This window comes from Prinia subflava, chromosome 16 (assembly GCF_021018805.1).
Source record: "Prinia subflava isolate CZ2003 ecotype Zambia chromosome 16, Cam_Psub_1.2, whole genome shotgun sequence".
NCBI lineage: Eukaryota > Metazoa > Chordata > Aves > Passeriformes > Cisticolidae > Prinia > Prinia subflava.
Genome location: NC_086262.1, coordinates 3,328,223 through 3,352,837, shown reverse-complemented (window position 1 = coordinate 3,352,837; position 24,615 = coordinate 3,328,223). Strand labels below are relative to the sequence as shown.

Here is a 24,615-nt window from a genome sequence, read left to right as displayed (position 1 = left end):
GTGTCCCTGGGCGTGCGGGTGGCACGGGGAGCTCTGCGCCCCTCAGTCCCCTCCGCTGCCCCTCGGCTCCCTGGGGTGACCCTTTCTTCTGGGACCTTCTGCCAGCTGCACCCCCGGGGGCACAGAGAGAGGGGGACACTCTGTGGACACCCCATGGGAGGGGGAAGGGAGGGACTGGCACCCCACAGGGGATGCAGAGGGATGGGGGACCTGCAGGGGGACACCCCACCCTGGGGACAGGGGGTGGAGCACATGCAGGGGGGCACCCCATGGGGGGAAGGGACAGAGGGATGTGCACTCCACAGAGGGACGGAGGGATGGGGAACATTCTGGGGGTGTGCATGCACATGAGGGTGTCACCCTCGGGGAACAGCGGGGCGGCAGGAGGCACGGCTGGGTGACACCCCAGAGAGAGAGTCGTGACATCCCACGGGGGATCGGTGGGGACTAGGGGGGACACACTAAGGTGGACGGGACATGGGCGGGGGACATCGTGCTGGCACCCATGGGTGCAGTTAGGACGCGGGGGGGGGGGGGGGGGCACAGTGGGGTGAAACCTGTGGGGGACAGGTGGGACATGGAGGGGGCACGAACAGGATGACATCTGTGGAGGTGGATGGGACACGGGCGACACACTCCAATCCCATCTCTGTGTGACATGAGGGGTTGGGACACCACGGTGACACTCGGGGGGGGCAGCTGGGACACGGGGGAACACACCACGGTGACAGCGGTATCGGACGGCACAGCACAGTGACACCCATGAGGGCAGCTGGGACACGAGGGGACACACCACTGTGACACCCATGGGTGCAGCTGGCACACGGGGGAGGGCGGGCGCACCACGGCTGCACCCGTGACGGGGTGGGGGTAGGAGAGACACGGGGGTCACGGCGGGATAAACCCCGCGGGGGCTGGGCGGGACACGAGGGTCACGCTGTGTCCCCACCCGCGGGGCCGGCCGGGGCACGGCTGAGCGGGGTGACCCCCGTGGGGGCGGCGGGGACAGCGGGGATGGGTGTAGCCCCGGGGCGAGGGGGGTCGGGCCAGCGGGGCGGGGGAGGCTGGGCCGTGCGGGCGGCGCGCGCGCGGGGCGGCGGGGGGCGCGCGCGGCGTGTCGTGTCGCGGCGTGTCGCGGTGTCCGGCGGCGCGGGGCGCTCGGCCCGGTCCGGTCCGGGTTTTGCCGGCAGCCGCGGGCAGCGGCGGCGGCGGCGGCAGCGCCGTGCAGCGCGGAGCGGGGGCTGCGCACTCCCAGAGCGAGCGGCGATGTGGAGGTGGGTGTGCGGCGGCGGCGAGGCACCGAGCCCGCCTCGGCTACCCGGCCCCGGCCCCGGCCCCGGGCAGGTGCTGACCTCCCCTCCCTACCCCGCTCCCTTCCCCTCCTGCCCCCTTCCCCGCGCCCGGGCAGCCCCCGCCGCTCCCGGCAGCGCTGCCCGCAGCGCGGCGGCTCCCGGACCGCCGCTCGGTGCCGGCCCCCGGGGCGCTCCGGCCGCGGAGTTGGGGTGGGGGGTGTCGGGGGGCTGTCGGAGAAAGGGGAGGCGGCGGAGGAGAAAAAGTTTGGCGGGGGGATCCGCGGCTCGCCCCGCTGCCCGGCGCCGTGCCCGGGCTGCCCGCGGCGGCGGCGGGGCCGGAGCTGGCCGCCTGCCCGCCTGCCCGCGTCGGGCCCGGCCGGTGCTGCCTGCGCGGCGCCCGAGCGGCCCCGCCGCTTCCCGGGGATGGGAGGGGAGGGGGGGGACGTCGGGGTAACGAGCAAAGTTTTTCTCGGTGCGACCGAACCCCGCTGCCGGTACCCGCAGCCCGGCGGGGATGCGCCGGGAGCCGCGGGGAGGGATGGAGCGAGCCCCCTACGTCTCCCCCCGCCGCCCCGGACCGCCGCGGCAGCGCCCGGTGGTTTCCCGGGTGACAATGGTGGCGGCGGGGCCGGGGGGCGGCGGGGGCGGCGGCGCCGGGGGGAGGCGGTGGGCAGCGGGGCTGGCACTGCCACCCGCGGCGGGGCTCGCGTGGGGGCGCGGGGGGGACCCCGCCCGGCGCCGCTGTCCGCGCGTGGGTCGCTCCCGCCTCCCTGGGGTGCGCCGGGCTCCCGCGGCAGTTTGGCTCCGCCGCCGGTGCCCGGCGCGGGGTGGCCGTGGGAGCGGCGCCGCTCGCCATCGCCCAGCCATGTGCGACAACTCACCCAACTTTATCATCCCCCCGTGCCCAGCGAGGCCCCCCCACCCCGCCCCGCTTCGCCGTCAGAAGGTTTTGGGATTCCCAAACCCCCTGCTGCCCCCACCCGCGGCGGGGAGGGTGCCCCGCGCACCCCGGCACCCAGCGAGCCGCCGCGATCGCACCGTGGAACATCCCTCGTTCGCGCCGGCGTGGGTGCCACCAGCCCCAAAACCACCGCGGGGGCTGTGGATTGGACCCGAATTTGGGAATTATGGCCTCAAACTCCACCGAACCGCGGCCCCGTGCGCCTCACGGAGGTGTGGGGTGTTTTGCTGCCTTTTTTTTTTTTGGTTGTTTTGTTTTGTGGGGATTTTTTTCTTTCCCTTTAATTTAAATTTTATTATTCCTATTTTTTTTTCCACCGCATCCCGCAGCCGGCAGCGTCCTTCCTGCGGGGCCGGGGCTGCTTCGGGTCGGGTTATTCTTTGCTGGGATGATTGATTGGGGAGAGGAGGATGGGGGGGTGGCATGGGGGGCTCGGGGGTGGGATGGGGACTGGGGGGGGGGCATCCCACGCACAAACAAAGCTGCGCACACATCCTGCGGTAGCGGCCCCGCGTGTGCGCTGACCCGGCCGGGCAACCTTCACCCCCCGCCGCTCCCGCCGGGGGGGCCGGGGAACGGCGGGGGATGCCGTGCTGCGGGAGGGCGGGTGAGGCCGGCTTGGGGGGCGTGGGGGGATGCCCATCCCGGCTACCTGGGGCGCGGAGCCGGGGCCGGCGGAAGTTTTGTTTCTCTGGAAACGGGCCCTGCTGTGTCAGCGGCCCCTTTGTGCCGCTTTGTCCGCGCCCCCCGGCCCCCAGCCCGGCGGCGGGGCCGCACCTGGGGCTGCGGGGGGACAGGGACCCCTCGGGCCCCCCCGCCCGCCCTGGCCCCCGGCGTGCCCCGGCCCCCGCTGCTGCCCTCGGGCTGCGCTGCATCCCCGGCGGGGCCGAGGCGTGGGGGGTCGGATGGGAAAGGGGAGGGTGGGGGTGACTCTCCCCGAGGTCCTGCTTAGCGGGAGCGTTGGTAGGCATGGAAACCTCGCTCCGTCCCTCCGTCTGTCCGTCCGTCCTTCGCGTTCCCAACGGGAAAAGCTTTGGGGAAACGGCTCCTCCAGCGGCCCCCGCGGGGCTGCCGCAGCGCATCACCAGCGGTGGCGGTGTCACCCCAAGGGTCCCCGCGCGGGGTACCCCCGGAGATGCCCCCGGAGATGCCCCCGGCGCTGCGCCCCCTCCCCGGTGCCGGTACCGGCGTCGCCCCGTCGCGCTGGCAGATGTCGCGCCCTGACCTCGGGGACGCCGCCTGGGGGGGGCTGTGGGAGGGATGTGGGGGGGGACACGGGGACGGGACGGTGGGGACGGGGACGCGCCGGCGTGTGACAACAAAAGCAAAGTAACAAAGGACCCGCCGGTGCCGCTCAGAAGTTGGTCCCGGCGCCGCTCGGGGCTCGGTGGCCCCGGGGGCAGGGCCGGGGGGGACCTGTTTGCCTGGCGGGATGTGCAGGCAGCGGGTGGGGGGGGTTGTGCCGGCCGTCACGAATGTCCCCGTGTCCTCCCCCCTGCCTCGGTGGGAAGAGGCAGGAGCCGGCCGAGGCGTCCTTGACATGGATTTTGTGGCGGGGATGCGGGCAGCCGGCGCCGCGCTGCCAGGCACTGCCCGCACTCCCTGCGCTCCCGCCGTGCCTCCTGCCCGTGACACAGAGGGGGTGGCCAGAGGAGAGCAGCTCTGGGTGCTACACCTCAGAATTCAGCCTGTCCCTCCTCTTCCTCCTGTGTGGCAGAGGTTTGTGCCAGAGGAGATGCTGTGGGGGGGTTTTGACCCTGGGGGTCCCTCACCCACCGGCATCCCCTGGTGTCATCAGGACCTTTCCAGGCAGGTGGCAGCAGTGCAGGTGCTGCTTGTCTGCGACTCTGGGGATGCTGCAGGCTTTGGGGGTGACATCCCCTCCCCAAAACTGTCCCCTCTGACAAATCTCCTGTCTGGGGCACTGGGGGTATGGCCGAGTCCGTGGTGCTTGGTCCTCACAGCCAGCACCTGGCACCTCCTGGTGTGTCCATGCAAGGCTTGGCTGAGGTTGGATCCAGCCCCAGCTGGTCCCAGACCCCCCAGCTCCCCCAGCAGGGACATTCCCTGGGGTGGCCACAGCAAGTGCCACCGCTCTCCTGCCTCCCTGTTTTGTTTTCCCAAATCCCGGCTGTAGGAACAACCTCTTGATTAAGTGTATTAATAGTTAAACTTTCAGCTCATAGCTTAAACTCACCAGACCACGAAAAGCTCCCTCCTTTACTCATGCTCTGGTGCTCAACTAAAATATTGCACTCAAAAGGCTTGGTTATTTTTTTATTTTGTCCTTTCCCCTTCCTTTTCCCCTGACTCAACTTTGACTCCTGGGAGCATGGAGGGGGGGCTTGTGGGACTCCCAGGTGTCACTGCTGTCCCTTGCTGCCACCTCTCTGCACAGAGGCCAGGCATGGAGCATGGGTGTCTCCAAAGTGATTGGTGCTTTTGAAACTCCTCCAGGCTGGGGAAGAGTATGGGAGCTCTGCCCCAGGAAGAGACTGGCCCTCCACCCACCTGGGGACATGAGAATGGTTGGGCTGTGGTGGCTTGGGAAGGGATGGAGAAGCTGGCAGTAGATGGTGTGTGGCCTTGGCTGTTTTCCTGGCAGGCAGGTGATGGGGAAAGAGGAAGGTGGGAGGTTCAGCCATGCCAAGTGCAAGATCTTGCACCTGTGTGGGGACAGCCCCCCGTCGTGGCACAGCCAGGGGTGGATGGGCTGGGAGCAGCCCTGTGGGAAATGACTGGGGGGTGCTGGTGGGTGACAGATGGGACAGCAGCCAGCACTGTGCACCTGCAGCCAGGAAGGTGGCTGTATCCTGGGCAGCAGGGTGAGGAGGGGCTGCTCCCCCTCTGCTCTGCTCTGCTGAGACCCCCTTGGGGCACCATGTCCAGCTGTGGGGTCCCCAGCACAGACAGATGTGGGGCCTGTTGGAGCAGGTCCAGAGGATGCCACGGAGATGGTCCAAGGGCTGGAGCCCCTCTGCTCTGGAGGCAGGCTGGGGATGCTGAGCCTGGAGTAGAGAAGGCTACAGGGAGACCTTAAAGCTCCTTCCAGTCCTCAAAAGAGTTTGAAGAGAGCTGGAGAGGGACTTTGGACGAGGGCCTGGAGTGACAGGACAAGGGGTGAGGGTTTAAACTGTAACAGGTTAACTTGTTCACAGGGAAGAAATGTTTTACACTGAGGGTGGGGAGGCCCTGGCATGGTTGCCCAGAGAAGCTGTGGCTGCCCCATGCCTGAAAGTGTTTGAGGCCAGGTTCACAGGGCTTGGAGCACCCTGGGGCAGTGGAAGGTGTCTGTGCAGGGGCTTGAAAGGAGAGCAGCTTTAGGGTCACTTCCAAACCATTCTGTGATTTGGTGCGGGGAGCAGTGGTGTGGGAGGGGCAGGAGGGAAGAAGCACATGGGCAAAGGGGTGGCTGGAGAGGAACCACCCCCAAAGGTGGCCGGTGGGGAATCCCAGGCCAGAGTGGAGGCAATGTCAGTGGCTCTGCCGTGGGATCAGCTCTGCAGCCTTTGCTTTCAGCAGAGGGACGTGTCCTGGTGGGGAGGCTGGGACTCACCATCCTCAGGGCCCACTGGGGAGCACCAGGACATGTGGGTGAGGAGCAACCTGCAGCCCTACCCATGTCCTGTGTCCCTTGGGGCACCCATGGGGCTGGAGGCCCAGTGGAGCTCCAGGGACAGCAGGCAGCAGAATGGTGTGACCCCAGTGAGTGGCTGAGGATGACCTGTGGGTCCCTTTGCCTTTGGGAAAGTCCAAAGGGCATGTTTACCCTGGCCACACGCCCTCAGGCACCTGACACCCATAGTCAAAAAGCTTTGGGGTCTGTCAGCATCTCAGTGCTGGTGATGTGCCACTCTGTAGTCTCTCCTTTTGGGGTGCTGGAGTGCTGGTCCCTTATATCTTTAGAGTGCTTTCATCCCTGCTTGTCTTTTCCCATGGCTTGCAAGCAGGTGGAGTGTGTAGATGGTCTGAGATGACAGCCCGTGCTGCACGTGGGTGGCAGCCTGTGATTATGTGGATAAAAGGATTTTTGAGGTCAGAAGGTTTTCCTTGGTGTCCCTGGTTTCCACCATCCATGGTTGTGGCATGGAAAAGGGACTGCACTAATGGCTCCCAGGCTGTGAGCTCGCCTTGGGGTGTGTGGGTCTGGCTCCTTGTCCTGGAGCAGTGTCACTGGTACCAAAGCATCTTCCATCGCCTTGGGGACATTCTTAGTGCTGGGAAGATGAGGATGCCTCACCTCCCCACAGTGGTGCTGACAGTGTGGTGGCCCGGGCACGGGAGGATGTGTGTCAGCTGTGACCCTGGATGTGGTGGCAAAGAATGAAAAAAGAAAAGCTGTTTTCTGATTTTCCAAGCAGGATGTGCTTTTCCATCTCCACCCTCCCAGCTCCCAGAGGTGGGAGCTGGAGAAGGGCTCGGGTTGCTGGCCCTGCCCTGTGATATTTCGATGGGAGCACAGTGTGGGTGATGGGTGGGGCCTGCCCACGGGGTGAGATGTACCCTGCCATTTCTGGGTCACTTCTGAGACAGGCTTCATCCCCAGGGGCTGATTGTCACCTGGGTTGGTGGCAGGGCTGGGAACAGTGCTGTCCTGGCCTTGTGAGTGACTCCAGTGGGTTCTGGTGGCTGCTGTCACCCATGACACCCTCGGCTGACCCTGGCATGCATTTGCTGGGCACGTGCTGAGCTCCCTGGGTATGGTGCCTGCTGGAATGAGCACTGGGTTTGTGCTCAGGTGTGGTGACACTGGGCATGTTCTCCTCTGGCCTGCTCTGGTGCTGCTGTCCCTGTCACCTCCTGCTTTGTGGGTGGCTGACTGTGGTTGGAAGCAGCCCTTGTTTGATGGATGTTTTGGTTTTGCCTTTGCAGATCTGCCTTGAGTCCATGCCTGTGCTCCAGCTTTTTGTAGGGATATCTGGGCAAGATCTACCTCCCACAGTCTTCCATGTGGAGTTGTCCATGCCCAACCAAGCAATGCAGCTCCATCCACTCAGCTTCTGGGTTCTCTCTTGGTGTCCCCAAGGGTCTTGGTGGCATTGGTTCTCACTTCTTTTTGCTAGGACTTGCCTTTATGGTTTTTGTGCTTCTTCTCTCCCTCAGAGATGGGATTTTGGGGTCCAGATCCAAGCTCAGTGTCTCATTTGAAAATCCTGCAGGCTGAGATGTTCTCAGTTGAACATCCCAACCCTGAAGGGTCCCAAGTGTTTGCAGATCCAGGTGCCCTTACCCTGTAAGAGCTCCTACTCCTCTGCACCCACTTGCTGCTCAGAGGCAGTTTCCTGCTCTCCTCCCCTCCTGGACCTGCAGCAGGGCCAGGGAGGACCATTCATACCCAAGCAGGTTTGATGTCTTGGGAAGGGCAAGTGAGCTGTGCCCACAGATGATGCTTGGAGGCTCTGTGGGACCTTGCTGCTTCTGTAGACTCTTGTAACAGTTTGGGCAGGAAGGGACCTTAGAGGTCACCTAGTTACAACCCCTGCCATGGGCAGAGACACCTTTCATTATCCCAGGTTGCTCCAAGCCCCCTCCTACCTGGCCTTGGACACTTCCAGGGATGAGGCAGCCACAGCTTCTCTGGGCAGCCTGTGCCAGGGCCTGCCCACCCTCACAGGGAGGAATTCTTCCTCATATCCAATCCCCAATTTTGCTCATTTGGTTTAAAACTCTCACCCCTTGTCCTGTCATGATAAACCCTGGTGAAAAGTCTCTCTCTGACCTTCCTGCAAGCCCCTGTAAAATGTTGAAAGGTTTTTCAACAGCTCCAGGCCTCACCTGGGCCACGGGGAGGTGGCAGTGACGGGTAGCCAGGACACATGGCAGCACGTTTAGGTTATCCTTCCCCACCTTTCCCTTCTGCATCTGCATCGTGCCGTGCTGGGGGCGCAGCAGGGAGGCAGACCCCAGCACCCACCATCCCGGGGTGCCCATGGCCACTCCGTGCCCGGGCAGAGACTTCTCCCCCAGCTCCCGCGGGTGGGTGGAGCTGCCGGGAGCTGGGAGCGCTCCTCTTGCCCTCTGCTTTACCTTCTGCATCTCACTAATCTGATGACCGGAGGTATGCGAAGCATTTCAAATATGGCCTCGTTAGCCGGCTCCGGACAGAGCACGCCAGAGCCGTTTCTTCACACTCCTATTCCAGCCGGCTGCCGCCGTTCCCTCCTCCCGCGGGCATCCCGCTGCTGTTTGCCCGGTGCCGGCTGGGATCGGCACAGCCGGCTGAGCCCATCCTGCCTGCCTGGGGAATGATTGTGTCCTGCTGGCCACCGGGTGGGTGTTGGGCTCCTGAACCATTTGTGGGCATCGCTGGGTGCGTGGGCGAGGGGCGAGGGTGTGTCAGGGATTGGGGTGTCCCCTCTGCCCCCGCCCTTGGCAGGTGCCCAGTCCTCCCACAGTGGACTCAGTCCCCTCAGGACCTGGAGGGGATCCCATGGCACGTGTGACAGTGGCTTGGGGAGTCTCAGGGAATCTGAAAGGCATCAGGGTGGGGGATGTGGGATGGTAGGTGCTGGCTGGACACCGAACTGTGAGTGCCAGGCTGGGCTGGCCCTCCCCACCTTTCCCTCCTGCATCCATGGGAAGTACCCAGTGGAGGGAGTGGACTTGGAGAGTGCACTGTGAGAATGGGTGCAGGGGAGGGAGGACCCCGATATCCCCACGGAATGGGTGCTGTCCCAGGGGTCTGCAGGCCATCTGCAGCTGGCCCTCCCGTGTGGGCCTTGCAGAGGTGCCATGGCACTCATCTTGGGGTCCCATCCCTCTGTCCCTGGGATGGCAAGCAGAGCATCCCATCCATCTGTCCATGCATGTCTGTCTGTCTCCCCATTCCCTCCATGCCCCGGGTTGGCACAACGTGCTCCCTGCTGGAAGGGGCTCCACTGTCACCCCTGCTTCTGCCTGCTCCCAGGGCCAGCCCTGCTGGGGACCCTCCACCCTTGATGTCCCCAGTGTCCCCAGCCTCACCACGGTGACAGCGTGAGCCTGGCACCGTCCCCCCATTCCTCTAGGGCAGGAAGCTGAGGCTGGGGGAAAAAAATAAGCGTGGATGATGAAGATGATGATGGTGGCACTGGGTGCCCGTGGGGACAGCTGGCCCCGCGTCGGCGTCCCGGGGAGGGCCTGGCACGGCCGGGCACAGGGCTGGGAGCTGGACGCCAGGCGTTTGCGCTTTAATGCATCAGGACAGCTTGCAAATTCCAGGCTGGCGCGGCGAGGTGCCGGCCGCGGCCGAGCGTGCGCGGTGTCGCGGCGGGGCCGCGCTGCCACCGCCGCGGAGCCCGGCCCGGGGCTGGGCACGGCTGCGGGCAGCGCCCGCCCCCGCCCGGCCACGGGGGCTGCGCAGGTGTGAGGGGGGCTGCCGTGGAAAGGGCAGATTTGTAGGGATCTCTGTCTCCCCTATCTGCAGGGACCTCTGTCCCTCTCCTGTCTGCAAGACCCTTGTCCCCCCCTCTCATCTGCAAGGATCTCTGATCTTTCCTTCTGCAGGGAGCCCTCTCCTCTGCCCCCCTCCATCTGCCAGGGCCCCTGTCCCCTCCTTCTGCAGGGATCCCTGTCCTCCTTGTCCCCCCCTCATCTGCAAAGCCCCTGCCCCTGTTCTACAGAGCTCCCTGCCTCCTCATCAACAGGGACCCTTGTCCCACTTCTCTAGGGGCTCTTGTGCCCCCATCTTCAAAAGCCCCATGTTCCCTCCTGCCTCACAGCCTCCCTGCCCCCTGTTCTGCTGAGATCCCTGTCCCTTCATCTTCAAAGCTCTGTGTCCCCTCATCCACAGGGACCCCTGTCCCCCCATGTGCAGATCCCCTGGTGCCCCTCTCTGCAGAGCCTCCCATGCACAAAGCCCCCCCTCTCCCTGCCCCTCTTCTGCAGAGCTCCGTGTCCCCCCATCCACAGGGATCCCAGAACCCCCACAGGAACCCTTGTCCCCCCATCTGCAGCCCCCTAATTCTCCCATCTGTAGGTCCGGGGTGATGTCCTGGAGGCCGTTCAGGGCAGCTGGTGCCATCTAAATCCCCGGGAGAGGGGGGGAACCCTTCATCTCTACACACGGGTACACTGAGGCAGGGGATAGCATGGAATCCTCTCTAAGAAGGGGTTTCTCCTCCTTTCCCCGAATATTTCCCCCAAAATCTGAGCCTGTCAGTGGAGCCCAGGGCCCCAGGCTTTGCTCCTATCTCCCACTACCGTGTGATCTCCCTCCTCCTATCCTCACATTCAGATTCCTTGAATAAAAAACGCCTTTAAAATCATGAATTGCTACCTCGTTGGGAAAAATTGGAGTCACCTGGAGTGCTAATCCCGAGGCACCCTGGGGCTATGGGTGCTCCTGGACTTGCTCCCTCGGGGCTGGTGGAGGAGGGGGCCCTTTGCTTTGCGAAGGCGTTGGGGGATTAGTGGGAGGATTGGTAAATCTGACCCCAGGTAAAGATTAGGACCCAAAAAAAAAAAAAAAAGAAGGAAAATCGTTGTGTTTTTCCCCGTGCCTGATGCACCGTGAAGATTAAACTGGGATGAGTCTGTGCGGCAGCCAGTTCGATTAGGGATGGGGGGCAGCAGGGAGGGATGTGAGATGGGGCAGGGATGGGGGCTGTGGCTGGGGTCAGGAGATGCCAAAGCTGGGGGAAGGGGGAACCTGGGGGAAAGGGGAACTGGGGGAAAGGGGAATGTGGGAGAATGAGGGAGTTGAGGGGCCTGTGGCCAGTCCCGGGGGTCCCCACGCTGCCCGTGGTTGGTGCTTTAGGACAACCATATCCATAACCACTGCCAGCCTGATCCTGGAAACAGCTGGCACTGGGCTGTGTGGGGCAGCTTGAGCAGCTCATGCCAAAGGACAGGGCTGGAAAGCAGCCTGGCAGTGGGGAGTGAGTCCCCACAGCCAGCAGCCACCTCTAGGGACTGGCTGTGCTCTCATCCCACCCAGTGTCCCACAAACCATCCCACTGTGCAGCCACCTCCAAGGATAACCAGGGACACCCCCCACCCTCCCTGGGGCCAGGGAGGCTCCCAGCAGAGCTCTGGGAATCTTCTCTGTCCCGCTGGTGATGCTTCTCTGGGAAATGATGGAAAGGGGACGAGGGACTCCCCTCCAGGACACAGAGTGAGGGACATGTCCCTTCCCACAGCCAGGGTGTTGGGAAGGGATAGCTTCCCTGCCATGGTGCTCCTGTGTCCTTTTGGTGATGAAGGGGCAAAGGAAGTTGGGGAACCCCCCTCAGGGCTATCTGACCATTCTGAAGGGCCATGTGACCAGTGGGTGTACTGGGAGGAAACTGGAATGGCTGTCCCTGGGGAGGACCATGGAGTGGTTGGCCACTCCTTTGGGATAAGGCTTCTGGGGGCCTGAGCACTGGCTTGGGGGTCAAGCAGCATTTTGGGGTGTTGAGCACTAGGTCAAGGGGCTGAGAACCATTTTGGGGAGCTGGCAACTGGTTTGGTGGTCAAGCATTGTTCTGGCTTGGGGTTCCAGCCAGATTTGGGGCTTGCTGTTTTGGGGGGCTGAGCATCAACTTGAGGCTCGAGCACTCTTTTAGGGCCTGAACTCCAGTTTGGGATTGGGCAGGAGCTCAGTGGCTGGTTCAGGGGGCTGAGCACTGTCTTGGGGGTCAGGCACAGTTTTGGAGGGCTGAGCACCATCTCAGGGGTCAAACGCCTGTCTGGGGTGTTCAGCATCTGCTCTGTGCTGGTTTGGGGGGATGAGCCCTGGCTTGGAAGTTGAGCACTGTTTTGTGATGCTGAGAGCCACTTTGGCCATCAAGCACCAGTTTGCGTGGCTTAGCACCATTTCAGGGGGCTGAGTTCTGGCTCAGAGGTTGAACAGTATTTTGTGGGGTGGCTTAAGTGGTGCTCCAGGGCTGAGCCCCAGTTTGAGGGGCTGGATCCTTCCTGAGAGGGCTGGGGTCACCTCCCTGAGGGTGTGAGCCTGTCTCATGTCCCCTACTGGGGTCTGGCAGTGCCAGGGCAGGGGGCTGTTCCTGCTCTGGCTTTGCTCCCTGTCCTCAGCACAGAGGAGCCTCTGCATGGGGAGGATCAGGAAAAGCTGGCTGCAGGTCCCCTTGCTGCACCAAGTGTGTGGGCCCGTCCCAGCCCTTCCCTGCCTCAGTTTCCCTCCTGCAGGAGAAGCAGAGCATCCCCCTTCCTCTTCAGGGGTCTCCCTGCTGCCTCCTGCCCCCCGTGTTCTGGCTGCTCTCCCCCTGGGCTGTCGTGGGCATCCCTGCCCAGACAGGTAGGGATGGAAGCCTCATCTCATCCCCACGCCCAGTGGCTGGTGCTGGTACCCTGGGTAATGCTGGGTACCAGGGGCATCCCCAAGTGTTCCCTTGGGAACTCAGGGTGTCCTGGCAAACCCTCACACAGGCAGCTCTGTGCTGGAGCCTCAGCCTGCTCTCTCAAAGGTACTGGCAACCAGAAATTGGATCTACCTGCCTGGGGCAGGGTGGTGCTCCAGCTGGCACCACTGTGTGGGGGAGGGCGTGGGTGGCTGCACGGGCACTGTCCCTGCCAGCTGAGCTGCTGCCATCGGGGTGGGGAGAACCATGTCCCCTTCCCAGGGGTCTGCAGGTCTGGGGAGCTGAAGAGGAGCCCAAGATGCCTCCATCCATGGGGCAAGGAGGGTGTGTGCCCACTCTGTGCCTTGCGGGTCACCTTGAACCCTGCTGGTCCCCACTAGCCTGGGGACCCTTCTGATACCCTGCCCATGCCTGGGCCAGCTGCAGCTGCACCATCCCCTCTGCCCCAGGCAAGGCAGGAGGATGGGACAGGGTTTTTTCCTGGCCTCAGGGTCATGCTGTGTCCCTGGGCTTGTTCCTTGTGCCCGCCCCTCCTCTGGAAGCACCCTTGGGCTCCTTTCTTCCTGGGTGGGGGGAGGTCTCTCCCTCCTTGGATGCTCCTCTCCTCCTGGTGGCTGGGGGCAGATCCGGACCAGGAGGAGGATGTCTGTGGCTCCATGCCCAGGGCCTGCATCACCCCAGCAGGGTCATGGCAGTGTCATGGCCCCACAGGCTTCCCAGGACGAGTTGATACTGGGAGCTGCTCAGGGTGTGATGGTGGCAGAAGGTCTCTTCATAAGGGAGGGATGCCACTGGGGACACTGGTCTCTCCAAGTCCCATCCTGGAGGACAACATCATGCTCTTCCATCCCCTGGCTGGCTTGGCCCTGGGATGCTCTTCTCGGCTGCACCCCCAGCTGCTTCCCAAAGCTCTCTTGGGGGATGACCATGGGATGAGGGGTCAGGGGTCTCCCTGTGTCCACCCCAGACCTGCCCAGAAACCCCATCCCAGAGCTGGAGTCACTGCCCTGTAATGGGAGATAGCTCCTGGGCCCCTCGGGAGCAGATGCACCACACCCAGCCTTACTGCCCCTGGGCACCCGCCGTCATTTATTGGGTGGAAATAAGGAGAAACTTGGAAATTTCGGCTTGGAGAAAGGCCTGGGGTGCTGGGGGGTGGGAAGGGACGCAGTGCCCCAGGCCAGCATGACGTATCCTGGGTGATTCCGAGATGCCGAGAGCATCCCTCTGAGTATTCGCCCGGGAATGCGGCCATAGGTGTGCGCGGGGGAGGGCTGGGTGCTCCAAAATACACAATCCCTCTGAGCCCTCCCGGCTGAAACCGCCGCAAACTCATCTCAAGGGTGAAAACAGCTGTGGGGCGAGAGGGGTGCTCGGCCACATCCCTGCCCGGCTTTGCTTCAGCCACATCCTGCCGGGGGCGGGGGACCCTGGAAGGACCCTCCGGTGGGCTTTGTGCCGGGGGGGCCGCGCCGTGTCGGAAATCACGTGCCGCTGGGGCTTGGGGCTTTACGGGAAGCGAGGGTTGAGGCGAGGGGCAGCTCCCATCCCCCCGGGATGGCTTGGCCGGGGCTCAGCTCGGGATCGGGCCCCCAAAGCAGCTGCCCCGTGGCGGCCGCTTCCCGGCAGGCGCGGGGTGACGGGGGGGACGCGGAGCCGCCCTCGCTCCCGGAGCAGATGGTCCCTCTGCCCCTTCCGCATCGATTACCCGCGCCGGCCGTTTAACGATCGCTTTCCGGGGTTAATTAAACTCTCCTCGCCGAGGGCGGCTGTACCTGCCCGCAGCCCCGATGCACCCCCCAAAACGGCGGGGACGAGCCCGTGGCTGGAGCTGGGGTTTGCCTCCAAGTCAAACCTCAGTATCCATCCCGGAGCTTCTCCCCGGGGCACCCGGAGCAAGGTCAGCTGCCGAGTCTGGCTGTATCCCGCTTTCCAGGCAGTTTAGGGGCTGGAGCAGAGGCTGCCCGCTGGTTTTTTGGGAGCGATCCCCACTGCCTCGTTCCGTGGGGCTGGGTCTGCGCCCACCCATGTCTCTATTCACAATGATTTTGGAGGAAGGCGTCGAGAGCTCGGCGGCAGACGGCGGCTCCAGAGCAGCCCGGGTTGCCGAGCGGGTCGCAGCCCTGCGATTGTCAGGAGTTGCTGCTTTTTGCATATCTAAATGTGCCCTTTCAGCCGGCGCTCTCGGTCGAAACTGCCATCTTTTGCCTCATTGTCAGCCTCGCCGAGGTTACGCATCGTTTGCTGACTCACAGCCTCCTGCTCTAATTACTCGTTCAGCTCCCTCCCTGGAGCCACCCGGCCGGTCCCGGCACATCCCCTCCCGCTGCCGCACCGCCGGCCGGAGGGCTGGAGCCGGGGCATCCATGCAGAGCCCCTCCCTGCACCCGTCCCTGCCCGCGGGCATCGCTCCGCGGCTCCGGGGGCAGCTGAGAGCTGCTGCCCGTGTCTGCTCCAGCTTCCCACTGCTGGCACCCCCGGCATGGTTTCGGGGTGCAGCCGGGGGGTGCAGCAGGGGAACCCCCCCTGCACCCATCCCTGCAGTGGGCACCGCTCCGAGTCTCCAAGAGCTTCTCTCCCGGTTGCCTGCTCCAGCTTCCCACGCTCATCCCCCCTAACCCTGGTGGTTTTGGGGTGCAGCCGAGGGTTGGTGGGGGCTGTCAGGGCAGACACTCGGCGCAGCTGACCCACTGTGCCGGGGAGCTCCGGGCTGGCATCCCCCGGGCACGGCCCCCTGAGGGATGCTGGCTCCCCCGCACCCCCCGAGCTCCGCAGGAGCATCCCGGGTGCGCGGCCCCCCGGGCGGCAGCGCCGCTGGGACGAGGCGCGCGTTAAAGCCTCAGCTGAGCCTCTTTGATCCCCGCCCGATACGATCAGCCGCCGGCAAGCTCTGAGCCGGGCCCAGCGATTGCCAGCGTCGTGGGGATTCGAACAGACGCTGCAATTACCGATGGGATCGGGCTGATCCCGCTCTAGGCCTGCTGCTCTGCACTGGCTGGGTGCTGTCTGCCAGAAACAGGGAAAGCACCAGCTCTGACCTTTTTAATATTATTATTTTTATTATCATCATCAACATCAAACTATGCCCCCATCCCAGGCTTGCCATCACTGTCACGCCAGTGGGAAGAGCCTGCTCTCCTCTCCAGCATCTCCCTTCTCAGATCCTCACACCTTCAAAGGAGAGGGGACACAAACTCACCCACCCCGGCAAGCCAGATGGATGCAGGGGCTCAATTTAGCTTTAATTAACTTGATTTTTCATCTCCCCCAGTTTTTGATTGGTAATATCGAGGCAGAAACAACATCCCTGCAAATCCATCTTGCTAAGGGAGGTGATACCAAGCCGGGTAATCCGGTGGTAAGGACAGCGCTCCGACGGGTAATGCAGTCGTGCTTGCCTAGGAAGAGGAGATATTTTATATATTTATATATCAAGGAAAAAAACTGAGCCGTGTATGTGTTTGCACAGGCTTCTGCCTGTCACAGAATGGTCCAACCACGCATCTTATCTCGTAAAGCCATATTTTGGCCCTTTTTCTTTCCCCCCAAGAAAGTGAATTTTAAGCGCCAGGAGACAGTGATGGTTTCTTTGGAGCTGTTAGGATCTGCCATGTACAATAAATCTGTCTTAGTTTGTGGATTATTGGCCCAATAGACCGTAACAGCTCTGTCAGCCCCTCCTGGCGTGCTGTGTCCGGCAAGCTCAGCCTTTGGTGGGTTTTCCTGGTTTTTTTATTATTTTTCAGCAGGAATTTGCTAAGGATTTTTCTGTGCCATGTGCGTGTACAGCAGCTGATAGGGAATTCACAGGAGCTCAGTAACGTTCTTAGGTTTTGGGGTTGTTTTTTTGCTTTTTAAGAATATTTTCCCTCTGGAAAAACCCAAAGGCACAAAGTCCAAACCCCCAAAATAGGACAGAGAGGAGGGCAGAGCCTTCCCTGCCAGAGTGCATCCAGCCAGGGGCTGCCTCCCCAAAACTTGTGCTGCTTGAGAATGGGGTTTCACTGAATGGGGTTTTACTGAATGGGGTTTTACTGCTTTCCAGCAGGATTTTCCCTGGATGGCCCTGCTCCTGCCAGCCATTGTTCCCAGTCCACAGTGCTTGATCCAAGCCTGGAAAAACAGGATTTCCCGGGGATGGCGTGGGATGATATGCGGGCCCCTCTAGCCTTACCAGGCTGCATAGCACATGCTCCTCTCACCCTCAGCCTGAATTTGAGGGGGGCCTGAACCCCCCAGAGTGGGGGGGATCTGCAGCTGGTCCTGCCCCAGTGACAGGCACCCCTGGGTCCTGCTGCTCAGCATGGCCCTGGCTGAGAGGTGAGATGTGGGGTGCAGGTGTAGGGCGAGATGTGGGGGTGCACAGTCGTGATGGGGTGAGGAGTGGAGCGGGAACCAGAGTGGGGTGCAAGTGTGGGGCACAGGTGGCAGCTGCAGGCAGGGAGGTGGCATGGCCTGGGGGGAGTGGATCTGCTGTGGGGCTGGGGGACGCACACGTCCCTAAGGAGAGCAGGAGGAGGCGTGTGGGATTTGGGATTTGGGATGGGGAGAGAGCAGAGCGTCCTTAAGGAGAGCAGGAGGAGGCGTGTGGGATTTGGGATTTGGGATGGGGAGAGAGCAGGCAGAGCTTGGTGCTGGCCAGGATGGGGCTGCCAGCTGGGGATGCCTGTACATCCCCCCGGGCTGCCTGTGCATCCCCCCAGGCGCTGCTCTGGGCCCAGTGGCTCCGTAAGCCCATTAAGAGCTCAGGGAGCCTTACACCTCGGGGGGCTGCAGCAGGGACTTGCACTGCTTCAGCTTAAACCCCTTGAGCTGAAGCGAGGACGCCCATGGCCATCCTCTGGAGAGACCCATCCTGAATCCCCGGCGTGGGTGCTGGCTGCTTCCCCCAGGATAGGGAGGGCTGCAGCCCTGGCACCAGGATTTGGTTTTGTTGCATTGTTAAAATGCATCATCAGGGTGAAAAAGTACATTTTTTTGTCTGAAAAATCCTCAGAGGAGGAAAAATCCTCAGCACCCTCCAGGTGCTGTCGTTCAGCATCACGGTGTGCAGGAGAAAAGTACAGGGAGGGCAGGTAGGTCCATCTGGGATGAGGAAGCCACACTGGTCAAGGGAAATCTGGTCAGGAATTGTGTGGGAATTTTTCTATCTTAACCTAGATGTGCCAAAAGTGTCAGGAACTATGACAGTAGGAAACCCCCTTCTCCCCCATCAGACAGGTCTTTGTGGGATCTAAACAGCTTCGTCAGAATACTGAGGGAGATGTTGTGGACAGTCCCTAAAATTCCAGTGGCTCATTACAGACACAAGGATAGGTTTCTTTTTGTTGAATCCACCAATATCAAGTCCGTATCTGCTGGTGCTCCAGCTTGTTGGGTTCTGTGGGCACTCCCTGCCCACCTCATCCCCCAGCCTTGCTTGGACTCATCCTCTGTGGATCATGCCACTGAGGGCAAGGTGCAGGACCCTCTGGCATGGGATGGAGGAGGCTGGGGAGGCAGCAAGTCAAGGAGGATGTTCATCATGGAAGCTGGGAGAGGGCAGTGGGACCTGTTTAGTTGGGAGCCCTTGAGGGAAGCTCTGGAGCTTCCCTCTGATGCTGGGAACTTACCCGTGTTGTGGGAAGACCCATCCACAGATGGGGATATGGGTGTTGGGTTTAGAAGGGACCAAGCCCGTCCCTAGTGAGGAAAGATGATTCTCTTGCAGGGGGGTCACCAATCTGGCAATCTGGCAGGCTGGTCCTGGGAGCAGGTTGGGAGTCCTGAGCCCACCCTGGGCTTGCTGGAGAAGGGCTGGACCACCACGTGGCAGACACCAACTACATCCAACTTGCTCCTTGTCATTCCAGCCTGCCACCTGGGCAGTGAGGGAAGGCAGAAGCATTGACATCTAGCTCCAGTTTTGGTGTAGCCTCTCAGAGCTTGGGGCCAGCACGGAGCAGTGAGCCCAGGCAGAGGCTGACACCCTGCAGTCAGTCCCCTCAAAGCATTCTCCAGTGCAATAAGCCCTTTCCAGCTCCCACCAAGTAGTGTTCCTTTCATGCTTCAGCTTATCCCAGGCTCGGTCTTGTGGCCCTTCCCTGTGTTCCTCTGTGTTGTGACAGCTTGTAGGTGGGTTTTTCCATGGCTGCTTTCCTCGAGGTCATAGAGTGAACCTTTCTGTTTCTTACTGTGAGTCCTGCAGCTCTTCCAGCTGAGGGTCCTCCCATCCTGGCTTGTGGTGTGGCTGGTGGTGGTGATGGTGACCCCTTCCTTCTGCCCAGGACTCCAGCTCTGCTTTCCAAATGTCCTGGCGTTGGCTCTTTAGGATCTGCCAGCTTCCCCTACATCACTTGTGCTTTCTAAAAATTGCCATAGAATCAGAAAATGCTTTGGGTGGGAAGAGACTCTCTTGTTCCACCCCCTGCCATGAGCAGGGACAGCTTTCACTATCCCAGGTTGCTCCAAGCCCTGTCCAGCCTGGCCTTGGGCACTTCCAGGGATGGGGCAATCACAGCTGCTCTGGGCAACCTTTGCCACCCTCACAGGGAATTTCCTGCTAACAACTTATCTACCCCTGCCCTCTGTCAGTTCAAAATCCTTGTGCCTTTTCCTGTTGCAACAGGCCATGGTGAGAAGTCTTTATCCACCGATCTTCCATTCCCCCTTCATGCACAGGAAGGCCACAGTGGGGTCTCATGGCTGTGCAGGACCCCATGGACAATCTGAGTGTTCCACAGCAGTCCCAGTGTTTTCTGCAGTCAGACTGGTATTTGATCAAACACAGAAGCTGGGCCTTGGTACAACACCTCCCTGCCCTGCCACCCCATCACGGGCCTGACAGTTTTCTGGGAACAGTTTTCCAGGAACAGTTTTCCTAAACTCTTGCCAGCAGGTTGCCCAGAAGTGCTGTTTTTCTATCCTTTAGTGCCATGTACGGGGAAGGAAGATGCCTTTCATTTCAGGCCGATTCTTGAAGAAGCGTTAAGAACAAGGAAGAGATCCAAGCGGAATCTCTGAAGGGGAGCTTGGGTCAGTCCGTATGTCTCCTCTGGCCCCAGGTGTGTTTGCTGACCAGGAGCACGCTGTGTGCTGGGTGCAGGTATCCCCAGCCTGGTCCTGGCTGAGGGCAGACCTTGTGTCTGGGACATTTGGTCACCATTGATGCCAGTGTTGCAGTGTCCCCACCCTCAGCCAGGACGGGGCACCCTTGGGGCTCCCTGGTCCCCAGGACGTGGTGCAATCCCTGCCTGCGGCTCTGCTCTCCAGGAGGATGAGGTGCTCCCTGGGATCCAGCAGGTGCAGAAGGGAGGAGCATCATCTTCTTGATCCCAGGTTCCTCTGATGTGCCCGTTTGTTTGGGTGCTGCATTAACAAGGTTCCCTTGATTGCCATTGCCCTTGAGTGTGTGGTTGGCTTGGGGGATCTGGGTCTAGTGCTGTGACCATCCAACATGGAAAAGCTCAAGGAAGGGAAAAAGAGGGGTGCAGGAGACCTGAGGACCAGTGAAACCAGTGCCTGAGGAGTTCCCGAGGGTGAACCAAAATGGTGGAGCACCTGCCAAGCATCCCAGTCCTGGAGGTGTTGGCAGCAACATCACCATCCTCTGGCACCCAATGTCCTGGGCAGCACCCTCCCCTCTGCCAGGGCTGCAGCACTGCCCTTTTGCTCAGCACCCTCCAGCCTGGAGTTGTGCTGGGCTCTCTGGTTCCATCCCCAATGCCTCCAGCAGGATCTGGCTTGCAGCAGGGTCAGTCACCTGTGATGTCTGGGGGAGCAGGAAGCTCTCGGGGTGCACAGCAGCGAGCTCAGCTTGTGTCTGAGCTAGAGAACACCAGGGCTTGCTCTGTGTTATGCTGGATCTAAAAGGAAAAAAAAAGGGATTGCTCTTTCCCAGTTCCTGCATTTCCTGAGAGCAGCCTAGCTCCTAGCTTATCTTCAGACAGCCTCAGGGGTATTCCCTTGGAGTTTGGGAGTTTAATCAGGCATTGCTGGGGCATGTGAACTCTGCGGCGAGTCGCCGTTCCCAGGGAGGGGAGCGCCTCTCGCAGATATTTGGGTTGGCGTGCCTGGGCTGGGGGCTGGGCTGGCTGGGAACGAGCTGCTGCTTTTCCTGGGGATGCAACGGGAATGGCTGGGGGTGAGGGCCTGCCTGCCTGGGGGGATTGCGGGGGGGATGCCGTGGGCAGGGTGGGTTCCCCTGGACATCCCCCAGGCGGGGGTGCCTGTGCTCCTTTGAACCTTTCATCCCCTCCATCCCTGCCTCTGCCACCTGCCTCTTTTCCTTTCAAACTCATGGATTTACTTTGTAGCATCCTAGGCGAGAGCTTATGATTATGACCTGGCGCCCTTCTTCTGGCCCCTCTGGCCATAACCTGGTCCTGCTGCTCGTTTTATTTTGGGTGATTTTGAACTGGGCATAGAATCAGAATTCCAGTGGAAATGCCCGATGCCAGGCTCTGCTTCACCGGTGGAATCGAGGGCTTTGTTGCTGGCTCTTTTGCAGGCAGTATTTCTTTTTTTGGGGGCTGGATATATTTCTGGCAAGTAAAATGACGGATGCTCTGTTTCGTTTCCAGTGGCAGCGTTTCAGATTCCTTGCTCCAGGGCAGGAGCCGAGCGAACTCCGATTCCAGAGCAGCTCTGGTACCTTGGCAGCTTAAAGGCCACGGGGTTTGCTTGAATGACAAGTGGTGCTGAGCGTGGGGAAAGCTCGGGAGAGGCAGTTTTGTGCTCATGCCTTCCATCTCTTGTAGGAGCGAGATCCCACGGAGCGGGGAGGCATCTCCATCCTGTCTTCCTGCTCTGCAGGCAAACTGGGAGGTGGTGGAAAGATGTGGAGAAGGATGGCAAGCCCTGCCTTGAGGGGATACTCTGCATCACTGCTGGGGAGATGGGGAGAAGCAAAGTCTTGAGGCATTTTTGTGTCTTCTCCCTAGGAACATCCTCTTGGATGCTCTTAGCCCAGCTGTGCCTCCCCTTGTACCTGTCTCAGCAGGATAGAATCAAAGAATCATGGGATAGTTTGGGTTGGAAGGGACCTTAAAAGGTCATCTCATTCCAACCCCCTGCTGTGGGCAGGGACACCTTCCACTATCCTGAGTTTCTCCAAACCCCATCCAACCTGGCCTTGGACTCTTCCTTCTCTGGGTGACTGTTCCAGTGTCTCACTAGTGCCTCTCAGGTGCAGATCTCAGGGGCTGGCTGAGCTGCACCCTGCAATGCTGGTGCACTCCAAGCTACCGGGGAGGACAGGGCCTACCAGCAGGGATGTTGCTGTTGGGATGCTGCAGTGCTGAGAGTGAGGTGTGAGGGATGGGAGGCCACAGCCCAGGGGGTCAGGGCAGGTTGGGGATCTGTCTTCCTGAAGCTATTAAAATTAAAAAATAGCTTCCAGCTCTTTTTTGGCCTGTCTGCATGGACCTGAGACACATGTGGGTTTGCAGGAAGGGTTTGCCCGTGTCTCTGAGAACTCCCCTGCACTTGGTTTTGGTGACAGAGAGAACACAGACTGCTGCCTGCCTCCCAAAACCTGTACCCCAAAACCTCTCAAACCTCTCTGGCCCACTGGGCTTACTGGAATCAACTCCCCTGGGCACCAGTGGGGATGGGATGATGCCAGCCCTGTCACTGTGGTGACTTTTGGCTGTGCTCATCAAGGCTGTGGGGCTGGGAAGAGACCAACTTGGACTCCCTGAGGGCTCTGGGGTGCCTCACTGCCCCCTCCCAAGGCTGAGCTGGTCTTCCCCCACCAAGCCCTGGCCAAGCAGCCTTCCTCCCCGTTTTCTTCTTCCTCCTATTTCCCTCCTGCCAGCGAGGCCAAGCAAAACGTGGTGCTGACCAAAAATAACAACCGCCAGCAGATCCAGACAATGGATAAACCCCTGGTGAGGGCGAGGGCGACCCGAATCCTCCCAGAGGAAGACGGGATTATTCGCCGTCCTCTTAGACATCTGTCAATAGCTGCCGTCTGTGGACCCGCTTGCCGACGTGGCCGTCGCCTTCCTGCTGGGAAAAGTGGTTCTTCCAAAGCAGTTGCCTTCAGGAGCAGGGATCGTGGGATCCCACTTGGGATCTCATCACTGAGCACCATAAGGTCCCCACCACCCATTAATGGCCGAACTCAAATGCACTGAGTTTGGCCCCGACGTTCTCAGGTGGTGACAGTGACACAGGTGCTGGCGTGGGTGCACTGGCCCATCCCAGTGCCAGCTGTCCTGGCATCTGGAGCAGCCTTGGTTTGTGCTCTGCCACCGTGGAGCTGCCTGGTGGGATGTGGAGGGATGAGGTTTTGAGAGACCTGGGGGCACAAGGGGACCTCTCCAGGCTGGAGCTGTTCTTGAAGATGGCACTGATAGATTTGGGCACTGCTGGAGGTGGCTCTTGTGGCAGTCATGGATTTGGGCACTGCTGGAGGTGGCTCTTGTGGTGGCACTGAAGGATTTAGGCACAATTGGAGGTGACACTTGGAGGTGGCACAAACAGATTTGGGCACCACTGGAGGTGGCACTTGGAGGTGGCACATATAGATAGATTGGAACATCACTGAAAGTGGCCCTGATGGCTTTGGGGCTCTTTGCCGTCCAGTATTCCCATGCGTCTGCTCCTACAACTTTTCCCCTTGTTTTTAATCAACTTCCCTTCACTCTGCCCATGCTGATGGGTCTCTCCGTGACCTGGTTGTCGGTCAGACCCCAAGTAATTGACGCTGTAATCGCCCATCTGTTAACAGAGCCATTCACACATCTTAGCTTGGCCTGGGCAGGCCATGTGTGGGTTTCCCCAGGGCAAAGCCACCTTCAGCCCCCCAGCTCCTTGGGGGTCCTGCTGGGATGCCCGTTGTTTCTGGCATCTGCCACTGGGCTGTGCCTGCCCCTGCCCACCTGTCCCCGATGCCCTGGGGTCATTCTGCCTGCTCCCCTGAACCTCACAGCCCTGAATCACCTTGGTGGACGGAACATGGGGAACTAGCTGGGCCAAAGAGGAAGGTCTGGAGGGGATCTGCAGAGGACAGGGGGGTTCTGCTGGGCTGGGATTGATGGCGCATCTCCGGGGCGATGCCAAGCCGGGGGGAGTGGGCGAGCGGCAGAGCCGTGCCACGGCGCGTGAATGTCAGATGCTGCTTGGCTGCGAGCTGGGCTCGTGCGAGAGCAGATCTGTTCAATCCCATTTGGAGAGGGGGGAGAGGCGGGGGGGGCTCTTCCCCAGGCTCAATCTGGTAGGTTTTAGTTACAGTCGTTTTAGGATTTGGGCAGCGAATTGGTGCAGCTTTGGCACAGGGGGGGATGGATGAGCACCGAGGCTGCCAAGCCTCCCTCATCCCCCGGAATTGGGGAAGGGGGGCACCACGCAGGTGGGTGCAGCCCCCGGGCTGAGCAGTGTGGCCGTCACCCGGCTCTCTGGGCAGCAGCTGGGCGAGTGGAGGAGGGGAGGAGGTGCCTGGCGTTGTCCGCAGGGCACCCGCAGCCCTGCAATGCTCGGGTGGACGCTTCAAATCGCGTTATCTCCATAACCGCCCGGCTCTGGCCGCTCCGAGTGGCAGCGGAGATAAGTGGATTTCTAGGGAGCGCCTGGTCGTCTGACATTTAAGACTCCTTAATCCGTAACCACCACCCCGCGGAGGCAGGACGCAGCCACATTTCCCGGCTGGGGCAGCCCCGGGCGCAGGTCGGTCCCTGCCGTGGTGGCTCCAGCTGTGCCGGGGCCACAGGGTGAGGTTCAGGGATGTGCACGGAGGCAGTGGCATCCCTGGGCACTTCCTTGTCCTCTCCACGATGATAAGCTCCGTGGAAGTCCAGGGCACACTGGTGATAGGCTCTGGGGTGTCGCCTGAGTCAGGCATCTGGGTGTGGCAGATTGGGAAGCCTGCAGCAGCCATGAGGCTGTGTGGAAAAACCCAGCATCAGTGGGAAAAAATGTGCCCTTGCTGGATCCCTGGTGGAGGGAGCCCACCTGGGGAGGGGGCATCACCTTCTGCCTGCTCAGCAGAATGTGGCAGGGCCTCACCACGCTGTCCCTGAGGATGTGCCTGGCAGGACACATCCTGACCCACCCTGTGTATGTGTCCGGAGCTGCTCCTGGAGGGCATCACCAGGGC

The 24,615-nt window shown here is 61.2% G+C and overlaps 1 protein-coding gene across 3 annotated transcripts in view; it reads left to right on the top strand.

The window, feature by feature from the left end:
* The first annotated feature begins 1,071 nt into the window (after positions 1 to 1,071).
* The window catches only part of CXXC5 (CXXC finger protein 5), a 36,013-nt gene continuing 12,469 nt past the window's right edge, over positions 1,072 to 24,615 (top strand). Inside the window, exon 1 of one of the 3 annotated variants that reach the window (XM_063413527.1) lies at positions 1,072 to 1,274. The gene's annotated coding sequence lies outside the window, so the exon portion shown is untranslated. Of the gene's footprint in view, positions 1,345 to 2,323; positions 2,466 to 24,615 lie in introns of those variants that run through there. The other 2 variants (XM_063413528.1, XM_063413529.1) reach the window with 2 other exon arrangements.